Below are 15854 nucleotides of genomic sequence, written 5' to 3'. Positions count from 1 at the left end.
CAGTTTTCTCTGGTCAGTGCGTCTATTGAGTAGAATGTTACAAAACAGATATCTTGTTGATTTGCTGATTGGAATATCAAAGTCATAGAATCACAGAACTGTTACAGCACAGAAGGAGGCCATTGAGCCCATTGTATCTTCACTGGTTCTCCAGATCAGCAGTTCACCTCATGCCATTCCCCTCCCTTCTGCTCATAGCCCTGCATATTCATCCTTTTCAGATAAGAGGGAATTGGATTACTGAGTGCCTCAATTGAATCTGCCTCCACCACACTCTCGGGCAGTACATTCTGCTGCGTGAAAAGGTTTCTCCTCATGTTAAATTTGCTTCTTTTGTGCTTCGTCTGTGCCCTCTCATTCTTGATCCTTTCTTAAGTGGGAATAGTTCTCCCTATCTGCTCTGCCCTGGCACCTCAAGTTCCTCATCCCTGCAATCATTATCTTGAATCTTTCTGTACTCTGCCTTCACATCTTTCCTAAAGTGTGGCACCAGAACTGGATGCCATACTCCAGCTGAGGCTGAACTAGTGTCTTATACAAGTTATAACCTCCTTGCTATTAACCCTATTAATAAAGCCTAGGATAGCTTGAGTATGCTTTATTAACTGTGCTCTCAACCTGTCCTGCCACCCTCTGCTCCTGCATCCCCTTTAGAATTTTACCCTTTATTTTCTATTGTCTCACTACGTTCTTCCTACCAAAATGAATCGCTTCACTTTTCTCTGCATTGAACTTCATCTGCTACTTAGCCACTCATTCCACCATTTTGTCAACGTCCTTTTGAAGTTCAACGCTATCCTCCTCATAGTTCAGAACGCTTCTGAGTTTTGTATCAAGGATGCAACTTGAATCCTTGAGGAGACACAGAGGAAGGTTTTCCAATATTCTTCCATCAGAGTACTGAGTATATTTATAAACTATTATGCCTGATGGCTCAGATGCACCACATGATGCGGCACTAATGTGGCTAGAGCAGAAAAATCCCCGGGTCAATCTGTAGCCTTTATCAAACTAAGGACTGTTGCTGGGGCCATACTGCATTGCTGTACCACCTAACACAAGAGGGAAGAGCATAATTCTGGTTTTTGCTCTGGATCACTGTCCATTGGTCCCTGTGGGAAGTCAGCTTGTGAAAATGCATGATGAGAACAGAATCAGGCTTGGCTGTAATGCAGCCTGAGATCAAAGAGGCTGCCAGCAAGCATCATCTGCACTGACACATGAAAACTGGCCATTTGAAAAGGCACTGGGAAGCTGCTGCTATCAGCAAACCTTGCAAATCCAGGAAGGGGAATATCTGGAGGGGAAAACAATTTTGTGTGCTGATGGCTTTGAGATTTTTCTCAGTCCTTCTATCTCCCTGCGCTGACCTTGGGGTCTACAATATAACCCTATAGCAGCACTCTGAGAATATAATCAGCCAAGTGGATAGATTTACCCATGAAAAACATGGACAAAACCAATGGCCATTTGGACTCAGTACCTGAGCCTGAAAGGTTTACATCATTGCTGTAAAGAGAGAGCAGTTCACGGTGGGATCAACCTGTGCCATTCAGCCACTTTGCAATTTTCAGATTATTCTCTCTAATGCACAAGAAGCGATGTGTGGACCAAAACCAGCACCCTTTAAGTTTTCCTCTGTCCTTTGAGCCACAGAGTTTAAATGTTGGGGGTGACGGAGAATGTTTGTCAATAATACATCATTGTAAAAGAGAGTCGGCGACTATGCAATCAGGTAAATAACAAGGATGGGAGCGTCTTGTAAATATGTCTTGTCATATCATCAGCAGCAACCACCCCCCAGCCACCACCACCCACCCCACTTAGGAACTGCAGCACGGCCACCATATAAAAAAATACACAAGCTGGTGATGTGGCCTCTGTGGAAAGGATATTTTCAATTATGCTTTTGGGATTTCTCAGTGGTTTTTATCCACTCCTTACTTGAACTAGCCCCTAATTCAGTCACTATAACCGCTTGTGTTGCTTTAAGTGCAGTAGTGAATGTTGGGCGGCATTGAACCTGAGGCAGACACACCACTATGAGCTAAAGTGAAGGGAACTGAATGCTGAACTGCAGTGACACCTCAGCTTGGAGTGTGCTTGTTGCTGACATTGAACAAGCATCTTGTCCCTGAGGACCATCATCCGCACAAAATTTCAAATCAGCTTCATCAGCACAAAATTTATCTTCAAATATAAAGGCAGATGTTTCTTTAGGATTGGGGGCTGAAGTGCACAGTGGCCTTTAATGAGTAGCTAACCTCTTGGCAATTTTAAGAAAGATTTAGGATTTTCATCCTCAAGTCTTAGTATTGCAGAAGTTCCCACTTTTACTGGCTGACCCCACTTGAGTATTAAGGGCTGGCAACATTCCGTGGACGTGCGAAATTACTTAGCATTGATTTTATGTTTTGCGTTGTACTTTGAGAATCCCCTCATTCGAACCCAGGCTGGACATGCATGCAGGGAATTTGCCAGTAAATTTGTGCCTTTGAACCCTGCTTATTTTATTTTCATTTGCCTCTTTTCATCTAAATCTTCACAAAGCTTGATTTTCTTTAGTGCCGATCCTGCAGGGCTGGGCCGGAGGACACTCCCTCTGGACATTCACTCCCTCCGGACATGCACTCCCTCCACCACCAATGCACAGTATCAACAGTGTGTGCCATATACAAGATGCACTGCAGGAATTCACCACGGCTCCTTAGCACCTTCCAAACCCACAACTGCTACCATCTAGAAGGACAAGCGTAGCAGATAGATGGGAACACCGCAACCTGGAGGTTCCTCTCCAAGCCACACACCATCCTGACTTGGAAATATATCACCGTTCCTTCACTGTCACTGGGTCAAAATCCTGGAACTCCCTTCCTAACAGCACTGTGGGTGTATCCACACCAGATGCGCTGCAGCGGTTCAAGAAGGCAGCTCACCCACCACCTTCTCAAGGGCAACTAGGGATGAGCAATAAATGCTGGGCCCAGCCAGTGAAGCCCACATCCCGTGAATGAATAAAGAAAACTTGCAGTCTATACGGGTCAGTCTGGGTGTGGGTGACCGGTGGGTGTGGCATGCTTAGCCAAGCTGGCTCCAAAGCAAATCCACAGCATGTCCGGCACCTGTCCACAGTCCAGTCTGCCTGCTTGCTCACTCTACACAAAATCTTTTATCTTATTTGTGACGTTTGACAGAAGATCGCTTTCTTACATAAGTTTTATACAGAATTTTTTTTAATATAAATTGATAAACTTTGATACAAATTGTAATTAATTCCAGTCACTTCATTGCTGCATATGCTGATCTGCATCTGATCGAAGCGTTGCTGTTTATAAAATAAATCCTGTTTTTCAGTCTTATTGTAGTCAGTCTGATGTGTAAAAATGCTTGTTACCAGAATTGAAAAGGCACACATTACAATTCAAGACATTGTCCGGGAGGCCATTTTACCCAATCTAACTGTACCTACCCTTTGAGAACTGATCCCAGCCCCACTTCTCTGCACTTTTCCCATTTTCCAAACCTGGTTCAACATCTCATTTTCAGCATTTATCCAATTCCCTTTTGAAAGTCCCTTCTGCTACCACGGCCCTTCAAACAGCACATTCCAGATCACAACTTGCAGGGTTAAAACATCCTCCTCATCTTCCCTCTGGTTCTTTTGCAGATCATTTTACATCTTTTAAAAATGCTGTCCATTTCGCTGAGTGCAAGGCGACAAGCGGGATTAAAGCTGGGCGTTAGGACAGCAAGAAGTTCTTACAGGCCGTTATGACATGGGTGATGTGAACCGAGTAAGTGGGTGTTGTTTCTTTAAGGAGTCGATGTGCCTGGGGAACAGATAGTGCTACATAGCTGTCAAAGAGGGTTGGAATATGCATTTTTACTGTCTGAAACTGTGCCTTGATTTATATTCATTTCCTCGAATCGTCAATATCGAATCGTTGCAGGAGTATTGCGATTATCTCTGTGAAGTATGGTCAAAGGACACAATGAAGCCATAGTAAAGCGAGCATCTGCTGTTTGGAAAAGCCTTCGGGTGGAATTTTCCATGCCCATTGGCGCCGAGCTTCATTGCAGGGCCTAAGCGGACAATATGGCGGGACAGCCAAAAACTGGGTTCACAACTTCCTGAAAGCAGTTTGCAACTGTCAAAGGCATTTCCTGCCAACGCACATTGGGAACTTCATTTTAATACATCTGCATATCATTATAAACACTGCTGGCCAGAATCAGCTGGAGCACCCGGTCACGTCTACACGTTTCACAACAGCATTCATAAGACATGCACCTGGCAAGCTGCACTTCGAGGGGGACTCAGAGCTGAGTACATATTAATGATGGGGAGCACTCGCCAGGGCCGCTGGTGGACCTCAAGGTTAAGGTGCTGCGCATTGAGGCGAGGGTACAGGCAAGTCACTTATTCCCAGCTGCCTGACAGTGCGGTGCTGGGGCAAGGGCTGCCCTGTGGTTGGGGCGGGGTGGTGGAGGAAGGGGCTGCCCTGTGATTGGGGTGAGTTGGTGGGGGAAGGAGCTGCCCTGTGGTTGGGGCAAGTTGGTGGGGGAAGGGGCTGCCCTGTGATTGGGGTGAGTTGGTGGGGGAAGGAGCTGCCCTGTGGTTGGGGCAAGTTGGTGGGGGAAGGGGCTGCCCTGTGGTTGGGGCGGGTTGGTGGGGGAAGGGGCTGCCCTGTGGTTGGGGTGAGTTGGTGGGGGAAAGGGCTGCCCTGTAGTTGATAGTAGTGCACAAGCATGAAGTGGTGAAGTGGTGGAGGGAACTGGCCATGTATTAGAGAAACCTTCTATAAAGTGACCATTCCTCTGCCGCTGAGACAGTTCAGACACATTGACATGCTTGGAGTCGGGCCTCTAGCTTATATACCCTCTCAAGCAATGCAGAGGCATGAAAATTCCAAAAGCTGCAGTTTTTCACCCCTCAGGCACAGACTGCAAACTAATGAGTGTTTTAGTAACCTGTAGAACAACTGGATGACTGGGCACCTTGTTCAATCTTGTGAAAACTGCTCATGGAGCAGTCACTGGTGGACGCGCTCATAGCCCCTTTGCAATGTCATCATCCCAGTTTGGACCAGTCTCCCCCATGGTTCAAGCTAAAAGCGCAGCCTTGCTTAGGGTTAGGAGAATGTCTGTGCCTGAGCTGAGAGCACAACATGCAGTCCAATGGGCAAAGCTGCTGCCAATCGGTCAGGTGGAGTGGGGCGGAGGTGGGTGGGGTTTCGGGCAGCCATGCACCGCACTGATTTCTGGCCAACCAAGTAGTGGCTTGCACCCTATGGGATACATGAAGGCGCTGTTTTGGTCATTGTGACAAATGGACCACAGGAGTTGCAGGTACAGGTCACAATCGGTTATTCGGGCAATCGCAAGGGGAGAACCATCTCAATGCTGGAGATGGCACTCTGCTAAACTACAAATATTCAACATATTTATACATTATTGGTCATGTACAAGAACAGTTTCCAAATTCTGAACTCATCAACACTTAGGTTTATATTAAAGAGACATCTCTGGTAACAAGTACATGCACCGTATGTCCCTATTTGTTTTCACCCAGGCAGAGACCTTCCCTTATCTGTTCAAGATCACACTTAATCTTAGTTGTTATTGCCAGCCTCTGACTACAGTCCGGCTCCAAGGCCTTTCTGTTGTTTGCAGGCCTTAACGCTGTGCAAGGTTCATCTGGTAACCTTTAACTGCCAATGTGCTTGGACAGTTTAAGTAATTCATTTCCTTTCAAGAAGTTCTTACTGTACCCCTATATTCCCCCTAATAATTACTGTATCCCTTTATTTCTCCCTAACAGGCACCTTCAGACTTAATCAGCACAGGTTCTTAGTACACCCATGCTAACCCATGCAGGAGGAGTACGTCAGGCACGTGGAACCTGGTGACCTAGCTGTGTGCCTGATGGCCTACAGAGAGCACAGGAATGGTCCACATCTTTGCTGGCCAACTGGATGACTCCATTTTCAAAGTGTGTGGTCCCATGGATAGGATGAGGACTATGAAGATATGTGTGAGAGAGTGAATGGGATACTTGTGGATGTGTGATGGGTTTGTGAGTGGGCGATTTAAGAGTGACTTGCCCCAGTGGAATGGGGGAGATCATCCATCCCCTGGGTGGCTGTCCTCTTTTGCAGTGCGTTGGCACTGACCGCTGCTGTGACCACCTCCCAATCCAGACTGGTGATTTTCCTGCCCCTCCTACAGCCAGAGCAGGTCACATCACGGCAGGTCTCCATGGCGTCCAAAGGATGTTCCAGTGACGCGTCACTGAATCCGGGTGGGGAGGTTACAGTCTTCTTGTCTTTCGGGGCCATGTCTTCTGTGCAGCAGCCCTGAGAAGTGTGGGCGTGGCTGCATTTTAAATATGGTGCCCAGTGTGAGGAAGCGATGAGGTGACGATGTGGTGAGCCCACCACTGAAACGACCCGTTTCCCGGAATGCATGATTAATGAAGCGGGATTGGGATGATACGGCATGAAGAGTTCACCCGCTACCACACTTAGTGCCAATCTGGACGATGCCCCACAAAGGTTCTGAAACAATTCTAGAAAAACAGGTAGTAAAATGTGAACAGAAAAAGTCAAGAAAAACAAGTTAAAAAGCTCCAGTAAAGTATTGAGGAGCCAAGAAAAAATATTCAGTAAAAGGTAAAGAGAAGTCACAAAAGTAATCAGAAAAACATCAGAAAAAATATTCAAAAAGCAAAAAGGAGAAAGTGAAATCCAGAAAATAAGTCAGAAAGATGATATGGAAAAAGATAGAAAAAAACGTCGAAAAAAAATCAGGCTTTTTAAAAAAAGACCAAAATAAAGTCCAAGCCAAAGTCCAGACAATAAGTAAAATAAAAGAAAAAAATGTCACAAAAAACATCAGAAAAATAACTGCACAAAAAAATGTCCAGAAGAAAAGTCACCAAAAAATCTGAAAAATCACCTGAAAAAAGTCAAGAAAAGGTCAGAAAAAATATCTGAAGAAAAATAGTCAAGAACAGAAGTAGGAACACGGTCCAGAAAAAAAATAGACAAATAGTCATTAGAAGGTCAGAGAAACCGTCCAGAAAAAAGTCAGAATAACAATCAGAAAAAAATATTTTAAAAAGTTCCGGGGGAAAATAAAATCAGAAAAAAAGTTAGAAATAGGTCAGGAAAGAACAAATCCAAACAAAAAGTCAGAAAAATCCAGACAAAAGCGAGGGAAGAAAAGTCAGAATAAAAAACAAAATGTTGCGGCGAAGTTCCAGAAAACATGGCAGGTTAGAACAAATAACTCCAGAACAAATAGTCCAGAAAAAAAGTTATTCAAAAGACAGGAAAAAAACTTTTTTTTAAAGAACTAGAACAAAAAGTGAGAAAAGAGTCAGTAAAAATTGAGAAAAAAAATCTGAAAATAACTACCAGAAAAAAAGTGCAGGAAAAGTGTCACAAAAAAAGTCAGAAAAAGAATTCTGAAAAACTGAGAATGTCCAGACAAATGGTGGAATTTTCCCTGAATTACACTAAGTGTGGTGGTGGTGGGCATAAAAAAGACATTTTTCCCGCCGGCGGCACTGGTAGGTTTTTGCGCCATATCAGCTGCTTCTGGACATGTCCCGCCTCATTAATAATGCACAGGAAACATTCCAGATGGCTGGCGGGTGGGCTCAGGTTTGTCCCCGATGCTGTGACCTCAGCACTTCCTCATTCCGGGTGCCACATTTAAAGTGAACCGAAGTGCAGCCTGCTTCACGTCAGCACGTTACCTCCACCTCGGCTGTGGGTGTCAGGGAAGTACTAAGACATATAGCGGCAGGGTTAGGAAAGTTAAGAAGATGTAACTCTTTCGAGTACAAACCCGTTTCCATCTGTTTCAGAAGAAGTTACATTGTTTCATAGTTTGCCATTGTGAGATTTGAACTCTTGATAATCTTTTAAATAAAAACCAAATCAACAAAATTGGGATAAATCAGGCACAGCCCCTAATTCAGGTCAGCTGTAAAACCAAGGACAAAGTTTAAAGGAACCTTACAAACTTTAAATCAAAATGTGATTAAAGGGCTCAACAAAACACCCCAGTCCCCGCGGTGCCCACCGAGCACGGAAGGCGTGGAGAGTGTCAGCAGACACCGCATGCTCCCTCTCCAGGGACATCCGGCAGCGAACGTAGCCACGGAAGAGGGACAAACAATCGGGTGGGACTCCCCCGTCGATCGCCCGCTGCCTGGACCTGTTAATGGCCAACTTGGCCAGGCCCAGGAGCAGGTTCACGAGGAGGTCCTCCTCCTTCCCGACCCCCTTCCGCACCGGGTGCCCATAGATCAGGAGCGTGGGGCTGAAGTGCAAACAAAACATCAATAAAAGGTTTTTCAAATAACTAAAAAGGGAGTGCAGTCTACAACACCCAATGTATACATGGTCCACGGACTCCACAAGACCGAGAACCTATGCATCCTCTTATTATAGGGGACTGCTGCATGCAACACCCTCCAACCCAGGTCCCCGATAGAAAGGGGGAGGACACCTCCGTAGAGGGCCTCCCATCAGGGGCCTCCACCGCCGGACGGCAACAAGGCACGCCAGGGCGTGTCCGGGCGGCGGACAAGGGTGAGAAAATGGAAAGTGTGCAGCAGCAGTCCGTACAAAAAGCCCCTCTTTGCCAAAAGGCACAGAGGGCATGTCCCCGAGGCGGCTCATATTGCTGGGCACCAGCACCCGAGGGAGAGTTCGGGGCTTGGGGCCAATGTGGAATTCCGTCCGAACAGGGGAACGCTCAGACGGAAGACCACCGCGCACCTGGGCCACCTCAAGACCCAAAATAACATCGGGTCCGAGCACGACCGTTCTCAGGTCTTGGCTGGCGTCGGCTGCGACCTGGACACTCACAGATGCGCGTCGCGCTAACCAAATAGACATTGCGGCAGGTTTTGGAAAGTGCTGAAGATGTAACTCTTTCAAGTACAAACCTGTTTCCATCTGTTTCAGATGAAGTTACATTGTTTCATAGTTTGCCATGGTGAGATTTGAACTCTTGATCTTGGGGTTACAAATCCAGTACCATAACCACTTGGCTACTTAGGCCATATAGTTTTGCCATTGTGAGATTTGATCTCTTGATCTTGGGGTTACAAACCCAGTACCATAACCACTTGGCTATTTAGGTGTAACTCTTTCGAGTACAAACAAGTTTCCATCTGTTTCAGATGAAGTGACATTGTTTCATAGTTTGCCATTGTGAGATTTAAACTCTTGATACTCTTTCGAGTACAAACCTGTTTCCATCTGTTTCAGATGAAGTTACATGTTTCACAGTTTGCCATTGTGAGATTTGAACTCTTGATCTTGGGGTTCCAAACCCAGTACCATAACCACTTGGCTATTTAGGTGTAACTCTTTCGAGTACAAACACGTTTCCATCTGTTTCAGATGAAGTGACATTGTTTCATAGTTTGCCATTGTGAGATTTGAACTCTTGATCTTGGGGTTACAAATCCAGTACCATAACCACTTGGCTACTTAGGCCATATAGTTTTGCCATTGTGAGATTTGATCTCTTGATCTTGGGGTTACAAACCCAGTACCATAACCACTTGGCTATTTAGGTGTAACTCTTTCGAGTACAAACAAGTTTCCATCTGTTTCAGATGAAGTGACATTGTTTCATAGTTTGCCATTGTGAGATTTAAACTCTTGATCTTGGGGTTACAAACCCAGTACCATAACCACTTGGCTATTTAGGCCAAGCAACTTTTAATTCCTGATTTTTATTGAATTCAGATTCTCCCATCTGCTGTGGTGGGACTTGAACCCAGGTTCCCCTAGGTTTCTAGATTACTAGTCCAGTGATAATACCACTACACCACCACCTCCCCAGTAGAAGATGTAACTCTTTCGAGTACAAACCCATTTCCATCTGTTTCAGATGAAGTTACATTGTTTCATAGTTTGCCATTGTGAGATTTGAACTCTTGATCTTGGGGTTACAAACCCAGTACCATAACCACTTGGCTATTTAGGTGTAACTCTTTCGAGTACAAACCTGTTTCCATCTGTTTCAGATGAAGTTACATTGTTTCATAGTTTTGCCATTGTGAGATTTGAACTTTTGATCTTGGGGTTACAAACCCAGTACCATAACCACTTGGCCATTTAGGCCAAGCTTTAATTTTGCCATTATGAGATTTGAACTCTTGGTCTTAGGGTTACAAACCCAGTTCCATAACCACTTGGCTATTCAGGATGTTAGTAAACACGTTTCCATCTGTTTCAGATGAAGTTACATTGTTCCATAGTTTGCCATTGTGAGATTTAAACTCTTGATCTTGGGGTTACAAACCCAGTACCATAACCACTTGGCTATTTAGGCCAAGCAACTTTTAATTCCTGATTTTTATTGAATTCAGATTCTCCCATCTGCTGTGGTGGGACTTGAACCCAGGTTCCCCTAGGTTTCTAGATTACTAGTCCAGTGATAATACCACTACACCACCACCTCCCCAGTAGAAGATGTAACTCTTTCGAGTACAAACCCATTTCCATCTGTTTCAGATGAAGTTACATTGTTTCATAGTTTGCCATTGTGAGATTTGAACTCTTGATCTTGGGGTTACAAACCCAGTACCATAACCACTTGGCTATTTAGGTGTAGCTGCACAGCCTGGGCACGGGTGTTAATCACTTGTACATAATGTTCACTTTTGTAAATAGACTCCCAAGAATGTCTCCCTGACTATGGCTCCTTGTTCTGATGAGCAGTGTTCGTCTCACTCAGATGTGAAACCTGAGTTCCTGCACAAGAATAAGGCAGGTGTCTCAGTCTAGGGCCTCTTCCCTGTGCAGAGGGAAGTGATTGTCCGGTTCACAGTCACTCGATGCCTTAGTGATGCTTGCTCCTTGATGGTGCTTCATTGCTGCCAGAATGTTGTGGGCAGGCATCACAGAGTTCCGTCACTCTCTCTATGTGCCCTCACCACCTTTCAGATGGGGCTTCCCCCCACACCACCCCTCGCTACCGTTTCAGCATCGGTGTCCAGTGACACTGTGCTCCTGAAGGGGTCAGGTGCTGAAGGCTGACAAAAGATCGGTTGCTTTCAAAGTTTCATGGCTGCGTCTATGAGATGGCCCTGATCACGGAACACAAGTGAGCTACCCTCGGCCAGACAGGAGTCAGACATTCTCAGGGACTATGTGAAGATCTATGGAGTGTCCTCACTTCATGTTGTCATCATTCTCCTGCGATTGAGCAACTATTAGGGCCTCTGCCACTTTTCCATGACATAAGCCTGAGAACTGTGGGTATGTGCGCTGCCGTCAGCCACTGGAGCCAAACAAAAGAACAAAGAACAAAGAAAAGTACAGCACAGGAACAGCCCTTCGGCCCTCCAAGCCTGCGCCGATCAAATTGACTGTCAAACTAAAACATTTTGCACTTCCGGGGTCCATATCACTCTATTGCCATCCTATTCATGTATTTGTCAAGCTGCCTCTTAAACACCACTATTGTACCTGCTTCCACCACCTCCTCTGGCAGCAAACTACAGATACTCACTACCCTCTGCGTAAAAAACTTGCCCCGCACATCTCCTCTAAAGTTTTCTCCTCTCACCTTAAATCTATGTCCCCTAGTAATTGACTCTTCCACCCTGGGAAAAAGCTTCTGACTATCTACTCTGTCTATGCCACTCATAATTTTGTAAACTTCTTTCAAGTCGTCCCTCAATCTCCATCGCTCTAGTGAAAACAATCTGAATTTCTCCAACCTCTCCTCATAGCTAATAACCTCCAGACCAGGCAGCATCCTGGTAAACCTCCTCTGCACCCTCTCCAACGCCTCCATATCCTTCTGGTAATGTGGTGACCAGAATTGCACGCAATATTCCAATTGTGGCCTAATCAAGGTTCTATACAGCTGCAGCATGATTTCCCAGCTTTTATACTCAATACCCCTGCCGATGAAGGCAAGCACGCCATATGCCTTCCTGACTACCTTATCCATCTGTGTTGCCACTTTCAGTGACCTGTGGACCTGTACACCCAGATCCCTCTGCCCGTCGATGCACTTAAGGGTTCTGCCATTTACTGTATAATTCCTACCTGTATTAGACCTTCCAAAATGGCAGAATGCATTACCTCACATTTGTCCAGATTAAACTCCATCTGTCATTTCTCCGCCCAAGTCTCCAACCGATCTATATTCCGTTGTATCCTTTGACAATCCTCTTCAGTATCTGCAACTCCTCCAACCTTAGTGTCATCTGCAAACTTACTATTTAGCCCAGTTACATTTTCCTCCAAATCATTTACATATACCACAAACAGCAAAGGTCCCAGCACTGATCCCTGCAGAACACCACTAGTCACAGCTCTCCATTCAGAAAAGCACCCTTCTACTGCTACCCTCTGTCTTCTATGACCAAGCCAATTCTGTATCCACCTAGCCTGCTCACATCTGAACGCATGCGACTTTACCTTCTGTACCAGTCTGCCACGAGGGACCTTGTCAGAGGCCTTACTGAAATCCGTGTATATAACATCCACTGCCCTTCCATTGTCGATCATCTTTGTCACTTACTCGAAAAACTCGATCAAGTTAGTGAGACATGACCTCCCCTTCACAAAGTCATGCTGCCTCTCACTAATATGCCCATTTGCATCCAAATGGTAGTAAATCCTGTCATGAAGAATCTTCTCCAATAATTTCCCTACCACTGACGTAAAGCTCACCGGCCTGTAATTTCCTGGATTATCCCTGCTACCCTTCTTAAACAATGGAACAACATTGGCCATTCTCCAGTCCTCTGGGACCTCACCCGTAGCCAGTGAGGATACAAAGATTTCTGTCAAGGCCCCAGCAATCTCCTCCCTTGCCTCCCTCAGTACTCTGGGGTAGATCCCATATGGCCCTGGGGACTTATCCACCTTAATATTCTTCAAGACGCCTAACACCTCTTTTTTGATCTCAACATGATCCAGGCTATCTACACACTCTTCCCTAGACAAATCGACTACTAAGTCCTTCTCTTTGGTGAATACTGATGAGAAGTACTCACTTAGTATCTCTCCCATTTCTTCTGGCTCGACACACAGATTCCCACCTCTGTCCCTGAATGGGCCTACCCTTTCCCTGACTACCCTCTTGCTTTTTGCATATGTATAAAAGGCCTTGGGATTTTCCTTAATCCTGGCTGCCAGTGACTTTTCATGACCCCTTTTAGCCCTCCTGACTCCTTGCTTAAGTTTCTTCCTACTTTCTTTATATTCTCCACGGGGTTCATCAGTTCCCAGCCTTCTAGCCCTTACGAATGCTTCCCTTTTCTTTTTGACTAATCTCATAATATCCTTCATTATCCAAGGTTCCTGAAACTTGCCATAATTATCCTTCATCCTAGCAGGAACATGCCGGTCCTGAATTCTTATCAACTGACGTTTGAAAGCCCCCCACATGCCAGTTGTTGATTTGCCCTCAAACATTCGCCTCCAGTCTAGATACCTCAGTTCCTGCTTAACAAACGTTCACAGCTGAAAGGTGAGGATGTCAGGGGTGTTCTCGTTGCATCTCGTCACTATCCTCCGTGAATCTTGTGGCTATTATAGGTGCCTGCTTCGCCTGTCCAGTGCGATGGCCTCATCACCTTCATCCCTTTCGACATCCTCCTCATCGGGAGAGACGTGTAGCTCTTCCATCTCCTCCTCAACCAGGTCCACCCCGTTGCAATGCCAGGGCGCAGCAAGCAAGATGATGCATGAACCCTTGGTGGACTGTATTACCGTGCTGCACACGAGCTGTCAAGGCACCGGAACCTCATTTTCAAGATGCCAATTGCGTGCTCTACCAATGTCCGTGTTGCAACATGAGCTTTGTTGTACAGTCGCTGTGCTGCAGTCTCTGTATCCTGGAATGTGTTAGGGATCTGAGACCTGCTAAGGATGTAGGAGTCACGAACACATCCGGGGAATCGTGTGCAGACCTGCATGATGCACTTGTTATGCTCACAGGCCAGCTGAATATTCAGTGAGTGGAAGCCTGTGCAGTTGATGTTGTTGGCACGGAGATCTAAGCGTCATGTGAGTGCAGTCAAAGGCACCCTACACCTGTGGAAAACCAGAGATCTGCTTAAATCCCAGCGCTGTTGCTTCCTGACTTTCCTGATCCCAGGAAAAATGCACAAAGTTCTGTGCCTTCGTCAAGATGGAGTGGCTAACCTCCTGGTTATACTTGTGCGTGGAGGCTTGTGAGATCCTGCGCAGGTCACATGTGGAGCCCTGGAATGAGCCAGTAGCGTAGAAATTGAGTGCCACAGTCACTTTCACAGCCACTGGCAGTGGATGCCCTCCATGTCCCCATGGCGCTAAATCCTGCAGAAGGTGGCATATGTGACAGACCAGTTCCCTAGACATGCACAATCTTCGACAACACTGGTTCTCAGTCATCTTCAGAAATGACAAGCACTATCTAAGGCCCCCGAGTCTAGTGAGGTGCCTAAGAGAGATGGTTTGGTGGATCTTCAGCTGTATCTGGAGGTGGACCTGCTGACCCTTTATCTTGAGGGTGGTGCTCCTCACTTTACCAAGCCAGGCACCTCCGTCGCACTCTTCTCCTTCTGTTCTGCTCCCTGTAAGTCATGAGGCGTACCCTTAGATCACCAGACTCCATGATCCTGCTGTTCTCCTCCTGCAGGATCAAAGAGTGAGATACGAGGGTAGCATATCCTCCTAAGAATCTCTTTTGGTTAAGACTCTGGCTGTGCAGCAAGGTCCTATCAAGCATGCTGGAGAGTCCTGGCCACCACTTGGATGGCCAGTGTTCAGAGCCAAAAACTGTCCAAAAACCCAACCCATCTCCGTCCTACTCCACTCAATCACTTGGCGGCAGCTTTGGCCACTGAACTGCATGATGTGCTCTCAGCTCAGGCATTTGGCAATAGAACCAGAGGGGAGATGAGAAGAAGTTGTGATCGAAAATCCATTGTCTGAAAAGATGTTGGGATGTCGATTCATTAATAGCCTTCGAAATGGAATTGGATTAGAGAGGAATAGAATTGTAGGGCTCCTGGGAAAGGTCAGGCAGTGGAACTAATTGAACTAATTTCAACAAAAAAGCAGAGACTTGATGGATTGAATGGTTTCCTTCTAAGAATATAAGAAGTAGAAGCGGGAGTAGGCTATCCACTCCCCTCAAACCAGCTCTGCCAATTAATAAGATCATGGATGCTCCCTGACTTCAACTCCACTTTCCCTTCTGATTCCAGTATCTCTTGATTCCCTCAGAATCTGAAAATCTATTGATCTCACTCTTTAGTAAACTCAATGACTGAGTACCCAAAGCTCTCCGGGGTAGAGGATTCCAAAGATTCACAACCTTCCAAGTGGACACATTTCTCCACATCACAGAGCAAATCAGCCGTCCCCTTATCTGGAGACAATGCCCTCTAGTTCTGGACAGAGTATACAGCCTCTCAGCATCTAGCCTTTCTAGAATGGATCTGCGGTAGGTGGTGAGGGAACCAATAAGAGGGAAAAATATACTTGACCTCATCCTCACCAACCTGCCTGTCGCAGATGCATCTGTCCATGACAGTATCGGTAGGAGTGACCACCGCATAGCCCATGTGGAGACAAATTCCCGTTTTCCCATTGAGGATACCCTCCATCGTGTTGTGTGGCACTACCACCGTGCTAAATGGGATAGATTTCAAACAGATTTAACAACTCAAGACTGGGCATCCATGAGGCGCTGTGGGCCATCAGCAGCAGCAGAATTGTACTCAACCACAATCTGTAACATCATGGCCTGGAATATTCCCCAGCCTACCATTACCATCAAGCCAGGGGATCAACCCTGGTTCAATAAAGAGTGCA

This window comes from Carcharodon carcharias, chromosome 34 (assembly GCF_017639515.1).
Source record: "Carcharodon carcharias isolate sCarCar2 chromosome 34, sCarCar2.pri, whole genome shotgun sequence".
Lineage (NCBI taxonomy): Eukaryota > Metazoa > Chordata > Chondrichthyes > Lamniformes > Lamnidae > Carcharodon > Carcharodon carcharias.
This window is presented reverse-complemented; position numbering follows the sequence as displayed.